The 27,037-nt window shown below is 38.1% G+C and overlaps 1 protein-coding gene across 1 annotated transcript in view; it reads right to left on the bottom strand.

Moving 5' to 3' along the window:
- The window catches only part of LOC150086038 (DNA repair and recombination protein RAD54B-like), a 354,517-nt gene that overhangs the window by 236,458 nt on the left and 91,022 nt on the right, over window positions 1-27,037 (bottom strand). The window lies entirely within an intron of this gene.

Here is a 27,037-nt window from a genome sequence, read left to right as displayed (position 1 = left end):
AGATTTAATGAATTTTTAGAAGTCCAACAAAAATCAAGACTATGCAAGAGTTAACAAAATAGGGGTTTCAAAGTGTTACTAGCAATGCCAAAACCACAAGAGGATTACTTTGAAGGAGACAACATGCAAAAATCAGCAAATTTTTTTTTGTATGAAATTATTCATGCAAAAAAAATATTACTAAATATTACAATCAAAGAACTTTTTTTTTAAACATCCTGTAGCTCTGTCAATATGTCCACTAAAATATATATATATATAGAACAGAAGTAATAGGTACGGGAGTTGTAATAAGAGGAATATATGAAGTAATATAGATGGTGCAGACGGTGGTGTAGAGGTTTTGCAGCACAAGGGCAACTGAGGCCAAAATGTGCCTATTGAAATATTTGGAATGGTACCAGAATTTGCCTTATTTGATATTAGATATATTCATAGTCTAATTTGTTTGAGATAAGCGAAAAGCTCATCCAGATTGGCATTGTTTCCCAATAGGTGGGTTAGTGATAAAGGTTCTTGCATTTGTGTCAGAGAAAGGAAGGTAGTATTTCTGATATGGGAATAATACGAACAATCTAACAGAATATGTCATACTGGAAGTTGTGATGAACAATGCATACATACAGGAGGGTCATCGCCCATGAGCAGGAACAAGTGGGTCAGGTGTGTGTGCCCTATGCACAATCTTGCCAGTATTACTTCTTCATGCCTGTTTTTCCTCAAGCTCGAGCTCCATATTTGTGGTTCTTGTTTAATTTCAAATAATTTATTGTTTGTATGTGTCTTCCAAAAATTTAACCATTGGTCCCTACAGATATGTCGGATATGTTTTAGGAAATCTATATATAAGGTACTTGATAAGATGGAGGTGCGTTGCTCTTTTGGTGCTTGGCTGCCTGGTCTGCTGTTTCGTTACCTGTGATTCCAGCATGCCCTGGAATCCAACAGAAACTTACAGTATGATTCAGATTTCTCAAATGATTTAGATGAGACCGGATTTCTTTTACTATGGGATGTGGTGTTGAGAAATTGTTACTTATTGCGGAAAGTGCACTCATGGAGTCTGTATATATTAAACTATTAGTGTTAAGACAGATATTGATATTGTATATAGCTAGGTGGATTGCATAAAGTTCTGCAGTATAACTGCTACATTCAGCCGGGATAGATACAGATACTGTAAATGTGGGAAAGACTGCTGCAGCACCTATGGCAGCATTTGATTTTGAGCCATCAGTATATATTAAGCAGCTCTGCGCATTGCTGGCAGCACGTCCTTCGTGCAGTTGCTTGATGTAACAGTTTTCCATGGACTTTTTCCCCCATTGTTGGAAATAGGTGTCACAGTAAGGTGGGTTTGAGGTCAAAGACAGATCAGATATTTTGGTTTCTTTGAGCGTGTTTTCAAAATGAACATTCCAGCAATGCATCAAATCTTGTAGTCTAATACCAGTTGGTCTATTTTCAAGGGGTTTATTTTTATAGAATGTTACTCTTTCAGGATTGAAAAGTAGCGGTTGATTCGGATGATCTGGAAGGCTTTTAATCCTGGCTGCATAGGTGAGGAGCAACATTTTCCTTCTGAGGTGGAGTGGTGGTTCGTTTGCCTCTATATAGAGACTTTGGACCGGGGATGTTCGAAAAGCTCCAAGAACAGTGCGAAGAGCACTGTGCTGTATTGTATTCAGTCTTGTAAGTACAGTTTTCCTAGCTGAGTCGTATACTACTGCACCATAATCTAGGCGGGACCTGATGAGCAAATGATACAAATGCAGGAGTGCATCTATCTGCACCCAATGCCATGGCAGAGATAGCTCTGAGTATATTAAGTTTTTTCAAGCAGAGAGTTCTGAGATAAGTTATGTGCATGGCAAAATTAAGTTTAGTATCTAACTAAAAAATGAATAGCAAATGCTTAGAAAATGGTACTCACCTTGTATAAATCTGCAATAAATTTTTTTGGTGGATGGTGGTTAAATTTAGGTTGGAAGAAGCATTAAAAAGAACTAAGGTGGGGAATGGGGTGAAAATACTTTAAATAGATTTAGACTCAAGCGTTTAGGGCATAAGCCTCAAGCTATGAAGGAGTCTAGACTATGTATAAATATAGTGCAAATGCATCAGGAATACATAGCTATATTTGAATAAATCAGATTATTAATAAAACGGCATCGTTTTAAGTTATATCTCATAGATATAACTTAAACATAGATATAACTCAAGCGTACCTACCCACCACCTTCGGTGGGTGGGTAGGTACCCGAGTGATGCAATGATGGCAAAACAGTTATGAAGTATAACTCCACAATATGAGAGATGCCTGATGGTGTACCATGTATATAACTTAAAACGATGCCGTTTTATTAATAATCTGATTTATTCAGATATAGCTATGTATTCCTGATGCATTTGCACTATATTTATACATAGTTTAAATAGATTTTAAAATGAGTGCAAGGAAGTAGAAATGCAGATCTCCAATCCTTGGTTCTCATAAAGAGGTTAAAAGACGTAAATGAAAAAAAAATAAATAAATAAACTTTTAAATACAACACGCGCTCACTTATCTTCCATTTGCCAACTGATGACGGTTTACTTACGAAAGTCCCTCGTAACGACTATTGGCACCACCGGTCTTCTCTCTTTTTTTTTTTTTTCATTTACGTCTTTTAACCTCTTTATGACAACCAAGGATTGGAGATCTGCATTTCTACTTCCTTGAGCTCATTTTAAAATCTGTTTAAAGTATTTTCACCCCATTCCCCGCCTTAGTTCTTTTTAATGCTTCTTCCAACCTAAATTTAACCACCATCTACCAAAAAAATTTATTGCAGATTTATACAAGGTGAGTACCGTTTTCTAAGCATTTGCTATTCATTTTTTAGTCAGATTTATCACGGTATTATAAGGTTACTATAATTTCACTATTGTTTAGTATCTAATATTAAACCTAAAAAGCAGATATTGCTGGCAAGAGGGATTGGTTGGTTTTTTAAATTAAGTTCAAGCTTTGGATGTAATCTGCGCTTTTTACAGAAATGAACAGCAATTGTCTTTTGCTTTAACAGACGATAACCATTTTGTTACAGTCCATGTCTCTAACTTATTTATGGAAAGTTGTAACTGTCTCTCTATGCTGTTAATGGTTGGTGAATGGCACGATATAGCAAGATCGTCGGCATACATATATATTTCTACAGTTTTGGGAATATTCTGCGTCATGGTATTTAGCCTAATTGCAAAGAGGGTAGGACTAAGTATGGACCCTTGAGGCACCCCTTCTTCTTGTGAAAGTACATTCTGGTGAAAGTACAATATTGTGAAAGTACATTCTGGTGACGAACTTGAAATGTTCTGCACTTGAGAAAGTTCTGGATGAATTGAGGTGTGTGTCCTCTCAACCCTAGGGCATACAGCTCTCGAAGAATGCCATACCTCCATGTGGTATCGAATGCCTTTTCAATATCTAGACTCACCATTACCAGATGTTCATTTTTAACATATGCATTGCAAATGTTAGTTTCGGCTCTTACCATAAGGTCTAAGCAGGATCTGTTTTGTCGGAAACCATATTGGTTGATATTTAGCAGCATTTTGCTTTCTAGTATCCATTTTAATATCCTATGTATCATTTTTTCTAGTGTTTTGCTCAAACAGCTGGTTAGGGAAATTGGTCGGTAGTTTTGTGGAAGTGATTGATCCTTTCCTGGTTTTGGAAAGGTAAGAATTACAGAATGATGCCATGAGGAAGGATAAACACATTCAAGAAATATCCGGTTGTAGAAAACTAGTAATAATCTTAAAGCTGTATTATTTAGATGTTTAAGCATTATATAGTAGATTCCGTCCGGTCCTGCTGAGCTGTTTGCTGATCTGTTCAGAGCTTCTTGGAGTTCAGCTAGGATGAATGGCTGATTATAAGAAAGGGATTGGGTGGTGTTGAAATTTAATTTATATTTTTCTGTGGAGGTTTTGATTTTCAGGAAAGAATTTTCGTACGCAGAAGCTGATGATATTTGACTGAAAGTCTCTCCAAGGAAATTGCCTATTTCCTTTGGGGAAGACAGTTCTCGTCCATTCTTAATCAAGATTGGAGCAGAAAAGGGAATGCACTTATTATTTAATTGTTGGATTTTCTTCCATATTAGCCAACTGCTGGTGTCCTTCGTGATGGTACTGGCAAATCTTATCCACGATTCTTTTTTGGCTTGTCTTCTGATTTGTCGTGCTCTTGCCTTTGTTTTTTATATAAAATGAGGTTGGCTGTTGTAGGAAATCTACGAAATAGGTTCCAAGCTTTATTTTTTTCTCATTTTGCACTGTTACAGGTCTCATTCCACCAGTGTTTTGCATGTCTTTTTTGGTTTGCAGAGGATTGAGGAATTGCCTCAGAAGCTGCTGCCAAAATTTGTGCGGTAATGTGCTCTGTGATTTTATCTATTGGTTGTGATTTAATAAATTGATCATCAAAATAAACACAGACTGAATATTTTCTCCAGTTTGCTTTTGTGAATTTCCATTTTACTCTGTAATCTGGAGAGTGGGATTGTTTTGTTTGTATTTTACATATAATTGGAAAATGATAGCTGTTGTGTGGATCATATAAGGCTGACCACTCCATACTGGGGAACAGTATGGGAGAACAGATTGACAGATCAATTGCTGAAGTGGAGCCTGTGGGTAGAGGGACATAAGTGTGACGGTCAGTATTCAGCAAAGGTTAACTGCTGTTGATTCAGTAATGTCTCAATCATACGTCCTCTTTTATCCATGCTTGAAGATCCCCACAACGGGTGATGCCCATTGAAATCTCCAAAAAGGCAGAAAGGTTCTGGCAATTGTGCTATAAGATCTTCTAGTTCTTTAAGCATGAAAAGTCTATTTGGTGGAAGGTATATTGAAACAAGAATTAGTATTATTCCAAGCGCAATACGCACAGCAACAGCTTCTAAGTCAGTCTGTAGAGAGATATGTCAAACTGGGATTTTAGAGTTAACTAGTATTGCTACTCCTCCATGTGCAGATTTTGCAGTATTCCTGTCTTTTCTGTACATTGTGAAGTTTCTAATTGAGAGAGTTACCTGTGGTGTTAAATTTGTTTCTTGCAGACAAACACTCACTGGACTGTACTTATTGATCAGGTCATATATATCATTAGTATTGGCTTGTATGCCTCTGCAATTCCACTGAAGTATATGCTGCATTACTTGCTTTTAGGAGCTTTGTTTTGATCTGTCTGTTTTTTTGAAGAGTTTGTTTGTAACGATCTGATTTATTTCTATCTTTTTTGGGGGAAACCGGTCTCTCTGTATCCATGTGTTCTTCTGCATGAAGTTCTAATATAGTTTCTTCTTGGTCAGTTTTGTTGTCAACATCCATATATATAGGAAATTGTATCTTGGTCTGAGCATGATCTGTTGGTACTGTTTTGTCTGCTTTTTTCATAGTTTCAGGCATGTTAGACGGAACTGAAATTGGAGTATTAATTCCTTGTTCCAGTTGCTTGTGTTTGGCAGGTTATGGCTTAGCATTAAGCATGGACCTGGCCCAATCTGCAAAAGAAATGTTTGGAGGGACTGCAATGTCAGTTTGAGTAGCAATAGAATGATTGTGTTGGGTTGCTTGTGCATACGTGCATTTCGGCATAAACTGTATAATATACTTTTTGGCTTCCTGATACGTTACTTTGTTTTCTGTTTTGTATTTTTGTATTTCTTTCTCCACTTTCCACATTTCACAATTTTTTGAATATGCCGGATGGTTACCTTTGCAATTGGGACAGGTGAAGGAGGTTACAGTACAATCAGCTTGAGTGTGTTCTGTTGAACCACAGTTTGGGCAAATCATAGTGCCACGGCATGCTACCTGGGAGTGTCCATATTTCTGGCATTTATAACACCTGATGGGATTCGGTATATATGGACGTATACGATAATTCAGATACCCTGCTTTAACCATTATTGGTAAGTTTGGGGTACTAAAGGTCAGTATTATGTTCCTTGTTCGCTTTAATTCTCCATCTTTCCAGATTAATATTCTTTTTGCATGTATTACTCTTTTATCTGTCAATTCTTGTACAATTTCATCCTCTGAGATGTTAATCAGGTCCCACTCTGCTATAACTCCTTTAGATGTATTCAGAGTGGCATGAGGCGTTATTTTCACGGGAATTCACCAAAAGTAGTCAGTTTCAATAATATTTCCGAGTGTTTTGGCTTTATTGTCTCTACCAGCAGATCTCCAGACTGTAATCGCTTTATCACCTTTGGTGATCCTGCAGCATTTTCCAAGCATTTTTGGATTAGAAATGGGGATAATTTGCTAACAGGAGAATCTGATACAGAATGAATAAGGAGAAAGGCTGGGTGATCTTATTGACATAGATCTGTTTGTCTTTTATATTGATAGGAGTCATGATCGGGTTGCTCTTGATCAGTAGGTGATCTCAACTGATCAAGTGAGGGAAAGGTTTCTTTGTCCATTTTGTACTCCTTTTGGCCCTGAGGGTTGGCTTTCCCACTCAACTGGTAAATGTACCAATAAGCGATGCCTTACATGTCCATACATGCACCCTCAGCATGTTTTTGAGAATGCCACAGACCCTATATTCTGCAAAAATAGCAATATAATATACCTCATTACATACCTTCAATATGAAGTAAGTTGGACAAACCAGCAACAAATTACACCTCAGACTCAACCTCCACAGGTGACATCAACTACTGCAACTATAATAAGCGTAATAAAAACTTAGAACAGGAAATTGAGTATAAGCACTTCCAAGTCCATCCCTTTACAAATATCCATATCTCTATACTAGCACATATATTTGACACCTGCTCAAGAATTAGATTAGAAGAGTTATACATGCCAAAACTAAAAACCCTTTACCCATACAGACTAAACAACAAATTTCACCACTACATCATCTCCAACAATACATCTGATATATGCATCTATAACAAATTCCAAATGATTAAAAAAAAAAAAAAAGTGTTATTGGGTTCACATTACGATATTTTCACGATACCTCCATTTATTCCTATGGGATGCAATTCCATATGCAATTCGAATGCAGGTATGATTGCATATGATTATGTGCTGAAATTTACGGATGCTTAAAATAAGATGAAAAGGAGGATTTAATAAATAAGCAGCAATCTGTTGTCTAGCACAAATATTTTCATACAGGTTTATGCTATACTCAGCGGGTCTTAAAGTAATGACTTGTATTTTTTAAGCAAATGAGACTTCTCCTAAGAAAGAAGTGTATTCTAGAAAGGAAAGAAAACAGGAACTCCTAAACTTATGGAAATTCGACTTAATTTAAGTTTTTGCCAGCCAGTGCAAACTTTAAAAAAAATTGTGGAAACGTATTTTGCATCCCATAGGAATAACTGGAGGTATCGTGAAAATATTGTAATGTGACCCCAAGTAACACATTGTTTTCTTTCTTTCTTTTTTTTTTTTTTTTTTTTATAATTTGTTCTAAGACATTGGGAAGTTGAAAATTTCCCTATATTACTCAGCTATTTATCTCTCTAAAATGTCATATTTATAATGGAAATTGCACTACCCTTTCATCTTTGTCATATCTTCCCATTATAAGAATCAATTTTGAGTGCCTTTGTGATATTTTTCTAAAGCACGTTTTTGGAGATCATGACCAAAAAACAATTTGCACTTTCGAGTTTATTGGGCTTTTCTGTTAGTGTGTCTAATTATAAATGGGTAGTAAACTTGATCTTATTGCATTTGCGATAATACCGATAACTGCAATTGTGTGGGTTTTTACACTATTATGGTGAAATGTGTTCCACTTCACTGAAACCTTCAATCATATAAAATATAAATTTTCAGAAACTTCTCTTCGTTCATATTTAGGTATTACTATGATGAAGGGAAATCAACTAACGAAAAGTGCAAGGTGGTGGTAGTGTCAGGAAACGAAAAAAAATTCATTTAGAAATGAAGATGAAAATGATTAAGTATGAAGGAGGACAAAGTTTGTCATCTATTGCAAGGAAATTAGGTCTCGCTGCTTCAACAGTAAATATTATTTTATAGGAAGGGCGCGTATAAAAGAACATGTCAAAGGATCAATGCACTTAACATCAACAGTGATCAAAAAACAGCGTTCAGGTGCTATATCGAAGATGGAACAGCTGTTAATAATATGGATGGAAATCAGTTTCAGAAGCGAGTACCCCTGAGTCCAATGGCCATTCAAGCAAAAGCAACAAGTATTTATAAAGATATTAAGGATAAGTACGGCGAAGGCAAACCCAAGTTCGTGGCAAGCAGCGGATGGTTTAATAGGTCCAAGCATCGCACTGGTTTCCACAACGTTAAAGTAAGAGGTGATGTCACCAGTGCAGATTCTGCAGCTGCAGAGAAATTTTGTGATGTGTTGGAAAAAATTATTGATGATGGCAGCTATTCAACACAGCAAATTTTTAACGTTGACGAAACTGCTCTGTATTTGAAAAAAATGCCGGATCGAACATACATTGCCAAAGAGGAAAATACAATGCCAGATTTCAAGGTGTCAAAAGATAGGACCACACTCTTGCTTGGGACTAATGCAGTGAGAGATTACAGATTAAAACCACTGCTTGTGTACCATTCTGGAAATCCTTGTGAATTTAAGAGCATCAATAAAGCCACCATATCCATGCAATTTCCGATCGAACCAGAGAGCATGGATAACAATATCTCTCTTTGAGGATTGGTTTAAATGCTGCTTCATTCCCGAGGTTGGAAAAATACTGTAAAGACAACGATGTTCCGTTCAAGATTTTGCTTCTATTAGATAATGCTCCTGGATATCCTATGCATCTAGATGATTTCAATTCGAACGTGAGAGTCATGTTTCCACTGCCACAAGACTTCACTCATCCAACCTATGGATGGTGTTATTTCAAATTTAAAAGCATACTATTTACGCACAACATTTGCTGAGGCATTGTCTGCAGTAGACGATGAGAAAAATTTTATGTTAAGAGACTTTTGGAAATCTTACAGTATTTACCATGCCATCTTAAACATTAATAAGGTCTGGGTGGAAATTACTAAAAGTTGTTTAAATGGTGCATGGAAGAAAATATGCCCATGGCAAGTAAAAGGCTTCGAAGGAATTAAAAAGACAAATCATATGAAGAGGTTACAGATCAGATTGTAAAGGTTGAAGAGCTACTTCAGTTGGAGGTTGATGCAAAAGACGTGGAGGAGTTAATAGCGGAAGAGAAGGAATTGTCTAACAAAGAACTTATTGACTTGCAGGCAACGATAGAGAAAGAAGAAAGTGCTGACGAAGTCCAAGGTGAACCAAATGAGGAGCCGAGACGCTTCATCACCACAGAGATGGCAATGGCATTTCGTGAAATTACATCAGCAATGGCGAGGTTTGAGATGGATCCCGACAGCAAACGATTCTTAAAAGTTAACAGTGGGGTGAATGATATGCTTGCTTGCTACAAAGAAATCTATGATGAAAAGAAAAAAAGTCACCATCCAGTCATCCATTAATATGTTCTTTCATAAAGTTGAGCAGCCGACCCCTTCTAAATCTCCAACAGCCCTCAACCTCCGCAGTGGTGTACTTATCAGCTGAAGACCTAGATTCTGGCAACAATGCTCGAGAGAACTTACTGATGTTATGCTTGTCTCCTCTTTTTTGTAATTTTATAATTTTTAAATTTTTTTAAATTGCAAGCTTTTGTAATTTTTCCTGAGCATGAGATAAAAAATTGAATAAATACAATAAATAATTCTATTTACATGTTCGCCAAACATTTCTTTTTTTGATTCAATCAATTCAGCGAGCACAGTTGCGAGTTCTGCACAAGCATGGGAAAATTGCGACTTACGTAAAATCTGCCTTAAGTAGCGTTCTGCGGAACGCAACCCTTACATAAGTTGGGAAGTTCCTGTACAATTTGTAAAGGGAATGCCTAGTGATGGCATTCCCTTTACAAATTATGGCAAACAAGGGATTATTTGTAGGATCATGCCTAAGTAGAACTTGAATTTAAGGTGTGAAGAATGGATTAATTTTTTTGTTGGGTTTTGTCAATTTGTTTAGATTGGCAGCTATATGTTAGTGGATGGCTCAATGAGTATAGGTTATCAAATGGCATAGGTAGAAACACAGGAAAGAGAATTGAATTTAACTCAACTTTATAAATTGCATGCAAAAGCATGAGTTACTTTAATGAATCTCAAAGAAGAAAAAAAAAAGAGAGGGAATCGGTGTCAGAACTTTTAATCAAATATGACCATTGAGCAAATACTATGACCAAACAGATACTATTATTTTTTTCACACAAAATATATCTTAATTATATAAGGGCGAATGAAGAGTGGAAGGACGCAATTGGTTTAGGGCATTTCACATACCCCCCCTAGTTACTTTTTGTTTTCTCTCTCTCTCATTATATATCTAAGTTCAAGAGAGAGGATCCAAAGTAGGAAAGGAAAGAAAAAGACTATATCCAGTTTCTTTTTGGAGATTGAAGAGAAGCAGTAGTTTGGGGTATGGCTGGTTCCTCCCAGTCACTTCTTGTTTTTCTCATTTTCCAAGAGAAAGGATTTAAGCAAAAAGAGGTAACATCTAGATTTCAAGGTCAAGATAAGGGATCTTCTTCTTGTGTTATTGAAAAAAAAATCAGTCTAATCTCAAAATAAGAATTTGAAACAGCCTGAGATTCCTAGTTCCAAAAATGATTTTCAAATAGAAGTCTATCTACTAATCAGAACTCTATCATGTATGAAACCAAAGGAGTTATTGATATTGCATTAATGTAGAAAAGTCAATACAGAACAAACACATAGTTGTTATCTTCTACAATGGAAAGAAAAAAACTGTTGAAGAATTATATTTGTGCTCGTGCCTCCAAAAATCCAGAGTGCTGTTTAAAACATTACGCTAATCAAGGTACTCTGTGCCTATTTTTCCAAGCAAGAAAATAAAAGAAGATAGATACAGAAACTTTCTTTATTTGCCAATGCCAAAACAAAGGAAGAACAAGGTCTTCAAAGCTGTCTATGATAGTTAAGGTTTAACCAGAAGAGAGAAGAATTATAGAAATAAAATCTGATAATCCTCTTTCATTAAGAGAGATGTGAAAGAAATCAGTACTAAATTTGAAAGTTTTAATCAATGTAAATTAGGAGTCACAGGACGTATCTATTTTGGGAAGATATACACAGGAGAAACCAGGAGTAGACCTTGACTCCTAGCAAGTACCTTCATTTGGATCAACTCCATTTGTATTATGTATGTATGTATGTGACATGCATTGCTATGTATCCCAGAGGGTTAGTTTACCTGGAGAACAGAAGAACAGTGCAATGTCCCAACCATCCAGAAATGGAAGCCTGAGAGTTGCTCCAACAAAAACTGCCTTAGTCGACAGCTATGGAATAAGTGCAGTAATGCTGAACTAAAATGTTCAACATCACCGGAATAAAATCACTAGCAAATATTATACTGCAGATGATTGGACAGATGTTCGAAGAATTAATGTTATGCAAACTAATTAGAATTGTTTGATGAGATGGATAATGTTTTAATTATAAGTGCTTATGTGAGTGTTAATCTTAGCTTTAACATATAACAACCATTGTTATACCATAGTAAGTCTAATTACAGTATCTTTGATTAAATTTTTTTGTTTTGTAAATTTCTAAATGATAATAACGTATACTAATACCTGTTTCCCTTTACTGTTTCATGATCTACTCTTGGGAGCAAACTGAAGAACCATATGTGAAAAGTGCATCGAGTGAATTAGTATCAAAGACCTAGTAACTGTGAAAGAAGAAATTGTTATCATACCCCAGAGATAAAAAGAGGGAAGAACTTTATTAAGGAAATGGTTCAATGAACTCTATCCTGTTTCAACAATTCTGTGCTCATGGAGGTATGAATGTAACTTCTTAAGAGGAAGGTGAACAATTAACACGAATTTACCAGACTTTAATTTAGCTACCCTTGTTGTCCACACATCTATGTTGTTTAAATAGTATAGATATTAAGATTGATTATGATTTGTAAAGAAAGGAAGCATGTCCAAAATTAATGTCAACACCTTTCCTATCCCACAGGCAGAATTTCCAGATGCAAAACTGTTGTCCCGTATTCAGAAATTCTGAAATGAGAGCAGTGGAGGGTTGTTAGACCAAAAAATTCTCGTGTCTCAGTGATCAGGCAGATTCAACTAATTATTCTATAGCTAAAACTGTATCTTGGGATCTTTAGGATAAATTACAAAAAACCTTATTCATTTGGAACCCATGTTTTGAATAAATAAGAGAAAAAAATCTTATTTTCCAGTGAGAAAGTGTGGGTATATGGATATTGCGCAATTTCTCGCTCTAACTAGCTCTCGCAGACCTCTCAACAACATAGCGGAAGGAAAGGAGAGTTCCTTCATGCCCACAGGGGGTACTAAAAAGGGTTTTATTGCTATGGTAGAGACAGGATGCCCGAATATTTTCGCGGGATAGTTACCAAAAAACAAAGGGTAGTGCTAGTGTGAAAATGTGCATTCTTGGGTGACTTTCTCTCTGTAATATAGAACGAGAGAATGGCAGTATATAAAGGGTTCTGAGAGGCACCAAGGGGGAAGAAGAGTAATGGAGAAAATGTAACAGAGCAGGAACGGGGAAGTGCCATTGCGATGTGAAGGGGGAGAGCTCGAGTTCAGTATCGTTCCAGTGGGTTGCAGTAGCTGAAGTTATCAGGGAGATGGTGAAGCCGAAACAGAATCTCAAAGCTCAGAGAGGACCATGCCCTAGTTTTCACTAGAGGGAATGAGATCTCATAACAGGCTCTAGGAGAAAGCAACTTAACCAGTAAGCAACCTATTTCATTCATGTAAATGAGGAAGATAGAATCAATGGATGCAACACAGTGCTTCCTTCTTATTTACTTGAATTCCTTGTTAATTTGATAATGTATGGAATGACTATGATGCTCTAAAGGTACCTGAACAGTTTCCCTAGTATATCGAATGTCGAAAAGGAGTAAAAGTAATCAAATGTGGACAAATGTTAATCCTTTAAGGATATTGAGAATATTTGATAAGAGGTTACAGGACACCAAAGGTTCCCCCATTTTTCTAAAATATGTAAATATTTGTAAAATAATAAGAGACGTTTACCTCAATATAGTACGTAGAACACTTCCGTATGATACTCTCCAGAAATTAAAACAAAAAAATCGAAATTCTTACATTAGAGTTTTTTTTTTTTTTTTTTTTTATGTAAACCCCAAACACGAGAGGTGTTAGAACCTATAGTACTTAGTACCGTGCTTGGGTTGGAGGTTGAGAAGACGAAAAAAGATATTTGTTGACATTGGACTTAAACTTCTGTAGACTGTAATTTTCAGGAAATACGTATGAAGGAAGGTTGTTCCAGAAAACGGCAGTTGAATGAATAAATGAGGAAGATGAAAAGTTGGTTCTGTGGGTTTGAAGTTGGGCAGTAAATGGATGTTGCCTGGTGGCGGCACGTGTTCGGACTGTTTTGAAAGAGAGAGCGGGAATTATAGAAGCTAATTCAGAAGAAGAGTGCCCATGGAAGTATCTGTAGAAGAGGCATGCAGCAGAAACAGTGCGTCTATGAGACAGCGAGTGGAGAGACTCTGTTAGAGATGAGTCCTTAATTAACCTAATTGCCCTCTTCTGAATGGAATCAAGAAGCCTGAGAGAGGTTTTGGAGGCACCACCCCAGATGTGAGAACAATTTTCCATGGCAGGGCGGATTTGCGATTTATACAGAGCGAGCAGCTGTTTGGAAGAAAAGTAACGCCAAGAGCGAAAGAGAAAACCAAGTTTTTTAGATGCAGAAGAAGCAATATTTGTAATGTGCTTGTGCCAAGAGAGATTAGAAGTCGGGGTAATCCCCAAAAGAGATATATCATTTTGCCTAGAAGTCGGAGTGTCACTAAAGATAAGCATAGGAGCAGAAGAATCCTTTTTGTGAGATATAAGACAAGAGTTTTAGAAGGGTTGAAATCAACTAAGTTGTCTTTGCCCCACTGGAGAATTACCTGAAGATCGGCATTTAAGGAATTGGTAGCAGATTTTTGAGAAGTTGAAGCTGATTGAGCAGGACAAGGTTTCTCAAAATGGAAAGTGGAATGCAATGTGCTATCATCGGCAAAACTATGGATAGGATTTCCAGTCAATGGAAGGTCATTAATATACAAGAGGAAAAGAGTGGGGGAAAGAACTGAACCTTGTGGGACACCGGCATTAGTGGAGAAATTAGAAGACAGAGAGCCATCTACTATCACCCTCAGTGAGCGATCAGAGAGAAAACTGGATAACCAATTACTAAAAACAGTTGGCAAACCATAAGATGGAAGCTTGTTTAGAAGACGTTTATGCCAAACACGATCGAAAGCCTTTGAGATGTCAAGAGCAACTACTTGTGTTTCACCGAACCTTTCCATTGAATTAGTTCATAAATGGGTAACATAAGCCAGAATATCACCAGTGGATCGACACTGACGGAATCCATACTGGCAATCGTTGATCAGATGGAAGGTTTCCAGGTAGTTGAAAATTTGGCAGTTAATTGATTTCTCCATTACTTTAGAAAGAGTAGAAGTAATTGCAATGGGACGATAATTGGATGGGAGGGATTTGTCACCCTTTTTAGGAACTGGCTGGATATGAGCAAATTTCCAAGCAGAAGGAAAAACACCTTTGGAATAAGAAAGTGAAAAAAGGCGACAAAGAATAGGAGTAAGTTCAGGAGCACAGGTTTTGAGAACAAGTGGAGAAATACCATTGGGAGCTGGAGCTTTCTTAGCATCAAGATTTGTCAAAATCCTTTTGACATCCTTTTGATGGAAGACCACAGGAGGCATTGAATGGAGTGTGTTGGGAATAGTGGGAGGTGTTTTACCAAGATCGTTAATGCATCAGTTGAAAGAAAAATGGGATGCTAGCAGGTCAGCTTTATCCTTGGCTGAAGTGACAACAGAGTCATCTGGTTTGGACAGAGGTGGGAGCAGAGATGGGCAAAAGTTGCGGCCAATAGCTTTGGCAAGAGACCAGAATGCTCGGCTACCATTAGGGCAAGAAGCAAGTTTTCTACTCTTAGCCTGTTCAAACTCTAGTTTGGACTGATTAATAACTGCTTTACAATTGTTGCGAGCTTTGGTGTAGGCAGAAAATGAAACTGAAGAATTAGAAACAAGCCAATTACGATATGCAACATTCTTCTCTTGAACAGCCTTAGCACATTTATTGGAAAACCAAGGTTTAGACAAAGGACGAGATTTTAAAGTGGAGTGTGGGATAAAGGATTCCATTCCTGCAAGAATAATTTCACTGACACGATCTGAGCAAACGTTGACATTAGAACTTTTGAAACAGTAATCCGAACAAGGAAAAGAAGAAAAGAAGTCTCGCAGGTTCATCCCATTTTGCATTCTTGTAATGCCAAACAACATGAGGTTTTGAATAGCCATGAGATAAAGGTTCCATTGGAGAAGAGAGAATCACCAAGTTGTGATCTGAAGTGCCTAAAGGACCTCTCACTTCGACCATGTACTTAGAAGGGTTGTTTGTGAGAAAAAGATCAAGCGTATTGGCTGTATGATTAGGATTGTCCGGTTTTTTTGTAGGTAAATGAACAATCTGTGCAAGATCATTAGTAATTTCAAAAGCTTCAGCATCTCGACCAGCTGGGTCGGTGTGACTAGAAAACGGAAGCCAGCTGGAGTTGTGAACATTAAAATCACCAAGGAAAATTACCTCACTGTTAGGAAAGTTGGACTGGAGAAAGTCAAGTTGCAAAGAGAGGAAATCAAAGAGCTCCAAGTGATTAGTGGAGTTGGGAGAACGGTAGAGACAACAGATGAATTTGACACAACGAGGTAGAGAGATTTTAAGCCAGAGAAGATCAAAGAGAGGAGATTCCAAATTGCCAAGTCTCTGACAGGGAATATCAGAACGGACATATGCACAAGTACCACCTTTGAGGCGAAAAGAATCATACAGCGAATAATAAAACACAATAAAACTCAATTTGTGTTAAATTGATTTTTAATTATTTTTTTAATTATTTGTTACTCTAATGTAACATTTTCGATTTTTTCATTTTAATTTCTGGAGAGTATGATATGGAAGTTTTCTACATACTATATTGAGGTAAACTTCTCTTATTATTTTACAAACATTGATATCAACGTAGAACGTATTGAGCATTACCGCTCTGGTTTGTACTATCTAAAATATGTAAAATACGAAGGTGCTTTGTGAACATAGGCTTTTCAACTTATAGTAGTTTAGTAGATAACAAAGTCAAGGAATGAATATTTCTAAAAGGTAGAATTGTAAAATACTGTGAAGATACTTGACTATACAGTCTTATAACTTTAATTAAATTCTTGCTATCATTATGAGCTGAAACCTGGAAGCAATATATGTTTTACATTTTACATTAATAACCAGATAGGATGCAAGTTCTGTGTACATGTTTTTCTTTACTTAATAAATGTTATGGGTTATGTTATGTCTCGTTCTCTCTGTCAATACCTTAAAACACACAAGTAGAAATAAAAGAAAGGGCTATGCGGGGGTTGGGCAAAACCCAGTGACCGCTCGACCTAAAAATCACAATGCGATCCATTGCCGCAGCGACCAGGTGTCATCAAAAACCCCTGGTTGCTGAGGGCTTGGATTTTTGTCCTAACCGATTGAATATCTTGAGCAGTACAGACATCACAGGCAAAACCCCAAAAAGGCGGTTGATAGCATTAAATCAAGTTTGGCATAAAGGTCTTCTAAATAAGCTTTCATCTTATGCCAACTGTTTTTTGTAATTGGGCATCCAGTTTTCTCTCTGACCGCTCACTGTGGTAGATGGCTTGCTGTCTTCTAGCTTCTCTACTAATTCTGGTGTTACACAAGTTTCAGTTCTTTCTGCCACTCTTTATCTCTTGTATATTAATGAGTTTTTTCCGTTAACTGGAAATCCTATGCATAGTTGTGTTGATGATAATAGCATACTGCATTCCATCTTCCAGTTTTGAGAAACCTTGCCCTAAACAAACAGCTTCAAATTCTCAAATATCCACTACCAATTTCTTAAATGCTGATCTCCAGGTAAATCTCCAGTGGAACAAAGATAAATTAATTAATTTGAATCCTTCTAAAACTCAGTCCTGTCTTATACCTTGCAAAAAGGATTCTTCTGCTCCTATGCTTATCTTTGACAATATCACATATCTCTACTAGGAATTACTCTGATTTGTAGTCTCTCTTGGTACAAGCACATCACAAATATTTCTTCATCTGAATCTAAAAAAACTGGGTTTTCTCTTTCCCTCTCGGCATTTATTTTTTTTTAAACAGATCTCACTCTGTACAAATCTGAACTACCATGGAATATTGTTCTCACATCTGAGGTAGTGACTGCATAATCTATCTCTCAGGCTTCCGGACACCATTCAAAAGAGGGCAGATGGAAGGTATAGCTTGGTACACAAACTTAAATAACTTCAAAGGGCATGTCAGGGTAGTAAACTATAAAAGAATACTTAGTCTCAACTGTGTCTACAGTAATTTCAGGAGTGTTGTCAACAAAATGGCTGAATTTGAATTCATGGTTTAGGACAACTAATGCTGATATAATAGGGCTAACAGAAACGTGATACCACCTTTCAATTGGTGATGACGAGTTCCACTATGGTATGTATAATGTATTTAGGAAAGACAGGGAAGAGAGAAGGGATGGAGGTATCATGCTTCTTATCAAAAGCAGATGAGCGCAAAAAGATCTTTTGCTGAGTCTGAAGTTACACCTGCCAGCATAAAATCTGTGTGGTGTGAGTTAGTCGGAAACAAAGAAACAATGAGAATGGGAGTAATCTACAGACCAGAAGAATATGAACAGAGTCTTTACATGCATATAGAATGGGCAAGCAAGTGTGAATGTCTTTTTATGGGTGACTTTAATCTGCACGAGATTGATTGGAATAAATGGGAGGGAAACTCACCATGGAGAAAATCTTTTTTAAATAAACAAGATGATTATAATTTATACCAACATATTAGAGAAAGCATTGGGGGTGAGAATATGCTTGACCTCATCATTACCGACAAATCAGATGACATCACAGGGCTTAAAGTACAGGAACGATTATTATTATTGGCTATACGGTGCAAGGAAGCCTGAGGCTTATGCTGCACCAGCCAAAAAAAAAAAAATTTCTGAATTACCCTGAGAGAGAGAGAGAGAGCTGGATATGATGATATCCAGCTCAGGACCCTGGGAATGCCAAGCCCATACTCACCAGATGTGAGCCCCTGGGTTTAGTAAATCATTGATAAGAAGATAACTGTATTTACGTTTCACTGTTATTTAACTGTAATGTGTGGCAAAGAAACAATTCAATTAATTTAAGTTAAAAATCGAATGCCCATGTTACCTAACTTTTTTTGTCAGGAAGTGACCATGCAATTGCCAGCTGGAAAATGAAGAAAGAAGTTGCAGTAGTTAAAGGCACCTGTTTTAACTTCAGAAGAGGGAACTTCGACTGTTTAAGGTGCTATATGGCATCTGTGAATTGGGCTGATTGCCGAAGGATGGCAAATACATTTGAATTATGGAACGCCTTTAAAGCAAAAATCATTGAAGCAATGAACGCATACATACCTTTAAGAAAATATTGCAGGAGGAGGATGCCAAAATGGATGACTGCAGAGCTGGCTGGTTAAACAGAGCAGAAAAATAGCATGGGACAGTTACAGAGCGATGAAAAGTACTGAATCCTACAATAAGTACAAGTTGTTCTGTAATAGAACCACAAATAAGGTCAGGGAGGCCAAGGCTGCATATGAGAAAGCACTGGCTAAGAAAGCAAAGAATGGGGAACAGGGAATTTTTTATGTATGTGAATACAAGGAAACAAAAAGCGAATCAGATCGGACCCTTGTGCACTGGGTGAGGGAAGGTCGTAGACAACCCAGCTGAAGTTGCAGATGAGTCGAACAGGTACTTTGCATTGTTCTTTACTGATGAAAGACCCATTGTGCTGAGAAGAGGCTGTGCGAGTGAGGCTGAGCCATATGAAATTAGTGATGTTGTAATTACAGATGACTGTTTGGCTAAAGTAAAGAAAGCCAACACGAGAACCAAACTCCGGGAAACTTACAGAACAAACTTGTTTCCAGCTACTGCATTTCTCCCTGCATTCTTGGTAAACGGATGTTGTATGTGTGTGTGTGTGTGTTATCGATAGTAGAAGCCAATAATTGCATTGTTCTTTACTGATGAAAGACCCTTCATGCTGAGAAGAGGCTGTGCGAGTGAGGCTGAGCCATATGAAATTAGTGATGTAATTACAGGTGACTGTTTGGCTAAAGTAAAGAAAGCCAACACGAGAACCACAGCAAACTTTAGGAAACTTACTGGACAAACTTGTTTCTAGCTACTGCATTTCTCCCTGCATTCTTGGTAAATGGATGGTGTGTGTTATCGGTAGTAGAAGCCAATAATGATGTATTGATTAGTTTTTTCTCATTATTAAAAGCAGATTATTGGAGTTCATGAGTGTTTTCACGGCTGAAGTTTATTTACAGGTACACCCTCCAGACTGCCTCAGCCTTAGTGTTATTTATCCCCTTCCCATTTTAAAATAGGAACACAACTTCTACTGCCACTACTGGTAACACGCACCTTCTGTAGAAATCGTTTTCCAATTTTAAAACAGCGGGAAGGGAGGATAAACATCCTAAGACTGAGGCAGTCTGGAGGGTGTACCCGTAAGTAAATTTCAACTGCAAAAACACTCACGAACTCCAATAATCTACTTTTAATAATGAGAAAAAACTGATCAATACATCGTTATCGATGTTATCTACTATCACTACTGATAACAGACACTGTCTACTGAGAATGCAATTTAAGCATAACTAAAAATAATTTAAGCATAACTAAAAACAAAATTTAGGCATAACAACTTGGTTGTGTTTACAGAGATATTTTAGAATTTATCATATAGTCCAATTATTTTCAGATAAGAGAAAAACTCGTTGATGTTTGCATCATCTCCAATAATATGTTGTAATGTCATTAGTTCTCGTAGATTTCTCAAGGAATACAGGACGGATGTTCTGTCCTGTTAATAGTGAAGGCAGTCAATCAGAATATGTTTGACTGTTAAATTTTCTGAACAGTATGGACACTGAGGAGGATCTAGGATCTTCGCCTCTGAGCAGATGGAGGTGGGTCAGATATGTGTGTCCAATACGTGCCCGTGCAAGAACCACTTCTTCTCTTCGCACTGTTTTGGTTCTAGAGTGCCAATGCTTTGGATCGTGTTTCAATTGATAGAGTTTATTATTGGTTTGAGTGTGCCATAGCTCTTTCCATTGCGCGAAATATGCTGTTTGTATGATGTGACTGTAGTCAGAGGCTGGAACCGGAACGGAGGTAAAATCAAAAGTTGATGGATTTTTAGCAGTTTGATCAGCAAGTTCATTCCTCTTTATCCCCGAATGTGCTGGGATCCAGCAAAAGGTCACTGATTGATGACATTCTTCAATTTGTAATAGGACTCTTCCGATTTGATTTAATACAGGGTAAGCCTTGTAGGAGGAGTTTTGCATTGCTGTAATTGAGCTGAGAGAGTCCGTGTATACAACATATTTTAGAGATGGGTAGAGATTCAGGTTGTCTAAAGCTAATTTTATTGCATGAAGTTCTGCAGAGAAGCTGCTATACTCAGGTGGAAGGACAGCCAAAATGGTAGTAGAGGGAAATACTGCCGCTGCGTATATATTGGCAGCACATTTCTGCCAATATATACTGATTTAAGGCATAAGCCTGTCGGTCTTATTTTACTGGGTTTATTTCTATAGAGGTTTTGTAGTGGTGGATTAAAGAGGTATGGCTCAATAGGATGCTGATAACAGCTTTGTATTCGGGCTGCATATTTAAGAAGTAGCGTTGCAAAGAAGGGGCTCATGATCTTCAACATATAAACTACAGGTAGATGTCCTGAAAGCACTATGCTGTATAGGTTCCAGCCAGCGGAGTGTACTATTTTAGACAGAATCATAGATTGGAGCACCATAATCCAAACAGGATCTGATCAATGCTCTATATAGGGGGTGCCTCCACAGCCAGGTGGGCAGGAGCAGCAGTGCATAGCACACGCTTCTTAATTAGACTGGGGTTCGAGCCCGTGACCACCAAATACGGAGGATGCGGAAAGGTCAGGGAACGAGATTCAGAGAGGGCGCTGAATCTCTTAAAAGTTACAGCTATCAGTTACAGGCTCTGCAAAAACGATAAGTGTTTACCTGTTATTTACATGATTGTTATTTTATATTGTACTTAATACGTAGTCATATAGTTATAGTTACGCTGGTTATTTTTTATTTTTAATTTAGATAAAGAGTTTTTGTGGATTTTACTTACGATAGGTAAAACCGTTATTTCGTTCCATTTTTGTAGCCATTGTTTTTGGATATAGTGGTAGGGAATTCAAATTTTTTAATTGAGGTAGCTAGGTAGTTCTAACGCATAATTATATAGTAATACGCTTCACTGTTTCTATTTAATAGTTTCTATTCAAATACTACTGACATTTAATTTATTGATTTTTTTTAATTTAAACTACCATGCCCCAAACTAGAGCAGCAAAGCAACGGGCACAAAGTGGCAGGAGTGCTGTGATTCGGGGGAGAACTGAGGGGGGCAATTCTCCAACGCATCACAGCCTAAAGAAATGGCCAACTTGTGAAATGTTTGTCGAACTCTCTGGAACGGAACATGATATTGCATGGGGGATGTCTTTGTGTGTGCGCGATGCAAGGAGTGTATCGAAATCAGGCAACAACTCAGCGTTCTTATGGCCTATATGAGAGCTTGAAGGACAGGGTGGATGCCCTCGAAGGAAGTAAACTGAGGGGCCCATCAAGCTCTCAGCTGCCCACATCAACGCCAGAGCTTGCACTTGGTCATCACGCAACACAGCGGCAACCCCCAAGGCAGAATGCGCTGGTCCCACAGGAACTATTAGTTGTTGGTGACTCTATTGTCAGGGAAACGGGGAACATCCTTTGTAAAAAGGATAGGTGGAACAGGACCAGGGTATGTCTGCCAGGGGCAAAGGTTGATGACGTTGTAGAGCGGATATCATCTTTCAAGGGCACAAAAGGTGATATAGTTGTACACGTTGGCACTAATGATATTAAGAGTAGGAGACCGGCGGAATTACTCAACAAGTACAGGTCACTGTTGAAAAAAAGCCGTGAAATAGGGTTGAATTTGAAAGTGTCTGCAATTCTGCCCAGACACGATAGGAGGGAGTACATGATGAGAGCCTTGTCGATCAATTCGGCCCTGGAAGGATTGTGCAAGGCTCAAGGGGTAGAATTTTTTTCAGCCTGGATGTACTTGTTAACAGGAGAGATTGCTTCTACAGGAATGGGATACACTTAAATAGAAAGGGTGCAAGAATATTTGCTGATGCTATCGAGGCAGTGTTAGGTGGGTCGGAAAACTGCTAGTTTGGGGGGATACAAAGACTAATAGTTTAACAGTAACCGCAGGCAGAGGTGAAGGTGATTCTTGCACAACTTCTATTAGAATAAGAAGCGACCTGGAGCGAGGGGTGTTGGGGGTTTCAGGGACGGATGGCAGTCATCATGGAATAGTTGGGTATATGGGATGTGTTAGGGTATCGAGGAATAGGCATAGGAGCATGTATGCTTGCATGTATACCAATGCTAGAAGTATAGTAAATAAATTTGATGAATTTGAAGTGTTGGTCAAGACATCAAAGGCGGATATTGTTATAGCAGAGACGTGGTGTCACAAAGATATAAGGAATGCAGAACTGGAATTTGGGGAGTACAATGTGTACAGAAAGGATAGACAGGACAGAAAGGGAGGGGGTGTTATGCTGTTAATTAAGAAAAACATAAAATCAAAGGAAGTGCACCCAGTTAATATAGATGAACAGTGCTCTGTTGAGTCAGTTTGGTGCGAGATAAGCACTGCGAAAGGAAAAATAAGGGTAGGAGTGTGTTATAGGCCTAATGACTTGAATGAGTACAATGAACAATTGTACAGAGAAATAGAGTGGGCCAGTAAATCTGAATGTCTTATAATGGGGGATTTTAACTTCCCAGATATTGACTGGAACTTGTGGGTTGGTCACTCACACACCAGTCAGACTTTTGTGGATTTATTGGATGATTGTTTTCTGCAGCAGCATGTTCGAGAGGCAACCAGAGAAAGTAACACTCTTGATCTGGTTATCAGCAGTGATCATTCGTGTATTAAGAATTTGCAGATAAAGGAACTACTAGGTGGCAGTGATCACAATGTGCTGAAGTGGGATTTACTCAAAGAGGTAACTACCGTCAGGGGTAAAGGAAAGGGTTTTTGCTTCCGTAAAGGGGAGTACAGTGGTCTCAGACAGTTTTTAAATTCTGTACAGTGGGATCAACTGACGATGTTACCAACAGTAAATTCTAAGTGGGAAGCATTCAAGGAATTAATCGTGGAAGCTACTAGACTTTATATACCGATTAAGAAATATCGTTCAAGGTTTAGGCCTAAATGGTTATCAAATGAACTAATGAGACTCGTGACAGAGAAGAAAAATGCATGGGATGCATATAAATTATCAGGTGACGCAGAAGCCTGTGGCAGATATAAGCTAGTCTGTAATCAGGTCACAAAGGAGGTTCGGCAGGCGAAGGCGGATTACGAGAAATCTTTGGCAAAGGATGCTAAGAAAAACAGCAAGGATTTCTTTACTTATATAAACTCTAAAAGGAAGGGGATGAATATGATTGGTCCACTTGACATCGATGGTTCGACTGTTGATGATCCTGCTCAGATAGCAAACAAACTGAATGAGTATTTTGCATCTACATTCACACGTGAGGAATTATTACAGTTTGAAAATGGAAGAAGGTTATCAAATTGTAGCAGTGTGCTTAATGATTTTGTAATAACTGAGAGCAAAGTGGAGGAGAAATTGTTGAAGTTAAACATAAGAAAGGCACCTGGGGTGGATGGGATCTATCCAGTTATTTTAAAGGAGGCGGCAAAGCAACTAAGCAAACCCTTAGCCATAATTATGAGAGCATCCTTGGACTCAGGGGAGGTTCCCACGGACTGGAGATGTGCAAATGTGTCCCCAATTCACAAAGGTGGATCGAAGGGTGACACGAGTAATTACAGACCAGTTAGTTTAACTTCTGTTCCGGGTAAAATAATGGAGTCACTGGTTAAAGATGCATTGCAGGATCATCTAGACAAGACTGCAGCAATAATTCAAACACAGCATGGGTTTGTTAAGGGAAAGTCTTGTCTGACAAATTTGATTGGTTATTATGATGTGGTCACAAAGGAACTGGATGCGAAAAATAATTTTGATATCATATACTTGGATTTCAGGAAAGCTTTTGACACTGTTGCGCATGGAAGACTACTGTACAAATTGGAGCAGAATGGTATTAAGGGTAAGTTGCTACAATGGATAAAAGGATGGTTAAGTGGGAGAAGACAGAGGGTGGTAATCAATGGGTGCTGCTCTTCGTGGACTAATGTTATTAGTGGAGTCCCACAGGGTTCGGTGTTGGGTCCACTGTTGTTTTGTGTATTTATCAATGATATTGATGAAGGTATATCAGGCTTAATGTCGAAGTTTGCAGATGACACAAAGGTTGGCAGGGTTGTTAATGACAGTAATGGCAGTGTGCTACTGCAACAGGATCTAGATAATTTGGGCAGATGGGCTAAGAAGTGGCAACTGAAGTTCAACCTTGACAAATGCAAAGTACTGCATATGGGTAGAAGTAACCCCAGAGAAACGTACCAACTGTGTGGTACTACACTTAAGGTGGTAGAAAATGAAAAAGACCTGGGAGTAATTGTGCAGTCAGATATGAAGTTTTCTGAGCAATGCAGACAGGCTGCTAGGGCAGGTCATGGGGTTTTGTCAATGATATATAGGAATTTTGCTAGCAGGGAAAAGGAGGTGATTGTCCCTCTGTATAAGGCAATGGTCAGGCCACGCCTTGAGTATTGCGTACAAGTCTGGAGGCCTCATTTTAGGAAGGATGTAGATTTGCTTGAGCGTGTACAGAGAAGAGCAACACGATTGGTGAGGGGAATGAAGGGATTCTCTTACCAAGAGAGGCTTAAGTTCTGCAAATTGCAGTGGCTGGAGACTAGGCACCTGCGCGGTGATCTGATTGAGGTCTATAAGGCCTTGAATGGGTTGAGCACGCTGAATTCTGATGGGATCCTTCCACTTGTTCAGATTACGAACCTACGGGGACATAAGTTCAAATTAAGAAAGGATAGATGTAGAATAGATGCGCGGAAATTTGCCTTTAGCCAGCGGGTGGTTAATTGCTGGAACAAACTTCCATCTGTCGTTGTGGAAGTTGATAGGTTAAATAAATTTAAGGAGGAACTGGACAGGCATTTGGAGGGAATGGTGTGATGATTTTTTTTTTTTTTTTTTTTGGCTGATGCTGCATAAGCTCCTACACTTGCTTTCTTGCATCATGTGCCACCACTACTACTACTACTACTACTACTACTACTACTACTACGACCACCGCATATCCTGGAGCAATATGGCCTTAGTTGCTAATGCTCCTAAAAACCAAATAACAAACAACAAGCTCTATATAGGAGCAGCAAAGTCTGCTCCCCAAGACAGGGCAGATAAAGCTTTTAGTATATTCAGCTTTCTGAGGCAGGTAGTATGCACAAATTTAATGTGCTCAAAGAAATATAACTTCCTGTCAAGGATTAATCTCAAGAATCTGAGCTTGTCAGTCACTGGAATGGTAGAATTTGACATCCAAATTTAAGGATCTGTTTGCAATTTATGTTGATTGTAAAAGTAAATTCCAACGGTTTTCTGCTGTGACAGATGATAGCCATTTCACACTGCCCACCTTTGGACTTTATTCAGGGATATCTGTAATTGCTGTTCAATGGATCTCATGTTCTGAGAATGGCAAGAAATAGAGAGATCATCAGCATAAAGGTAGGTCTGAACAGTATTTGGAAGTTCTTTTGTGATGGAATCGATTCTAAGGGCAAAAAGGGTTGCACTCAGTACAGACCTCTGTGGTACTCCTTCCTATAAAAATGTCACAGAAAGCGAGTTGTGGTATCAAACTTGGAACGAATGGTTCTGGAGGAAGTTCATGATGAATATAGGCAGGTTGCCTCGTAGACCAAGAGCATGGAGGTCACTGAGAATGGCACGATGCCAGGTAGTGTCAAATGCCTTCTCTATGTCTATGGGATTCTCTATGTAATAAGATAACAAGGTGTTCATTTTTTACAAATACATTACGAATTGCACACTCAGCTTTGATCATGAGATCTAAGGAGGACCTGTTCTGGCAAAATCCATGCTGATTATTACTCAGAAGATGTTGCGTTTCTATGATCCAAACAAGTTGATTATGGATTATTTTTTCAAGTAACTTGCCGAGGCAACTGGAGAGAGAAATTGGTCTGTAACTGTACAGATTGGTAGGATCTTTTCCAGGTTTCAAAAAGGCCAGAACTATGGCATGGTGCCAAGAGGTGGGGTAAAGGTTTTCAAGAAAGATTAGGTTATAGAAGACCAGCAGTATTTTAAAATTTTTTTCTTCAAGATGTTGTAACATGATATAATATATTCCGTCTGGCCCAGAGGCACTATTGCATGTTGTTTTGATAGCATGAAGTAGTTTAGAATATTGAAGTGGCTGATTATATGGAAGGAGTACAGAGGTTCAAAAGTTGATGGATCGCTGTTCAAACATGGTCTTAATTTTCTGGAAATCCACAGAGTAAGTTGATGCTGCCGAAACTTGGGCAAAGGTTGTGCCAAAAGACATTTGCAATGTCCTCAGGAGCAGAGAGCTCTTGTCCATTCCACAAAAGAATTGGGGAAAGGGTGGTTGAAAATTTGCCGGAAATCTTACTAATTTTCTTCCATATTAACCTGGAATTAGTGTTTTTGTTTACAGTA

Source organism: Mastigoproctus giganteus, chromosome 5 (assembly GCF_048544385.1).
Source record: "Mastigoproctus giganteus isolate SK-2022 chromosome 5, ASM4854438v1, whole genome shotgun sequence".
Taxonomy (NCBI): domain Eukaryota; kingdom Metazoa; phylum Arthropoda; class Arachnida; order Uropygi; family Thelyphonidae; genus Mastigoproctus; species Mastigoproctus giganteus.
The sequence above is the reverse complement of the archived record's forward strand: the minus strand, read 5'-3'. Positions and strand labels throughout refer to the sequence as shown.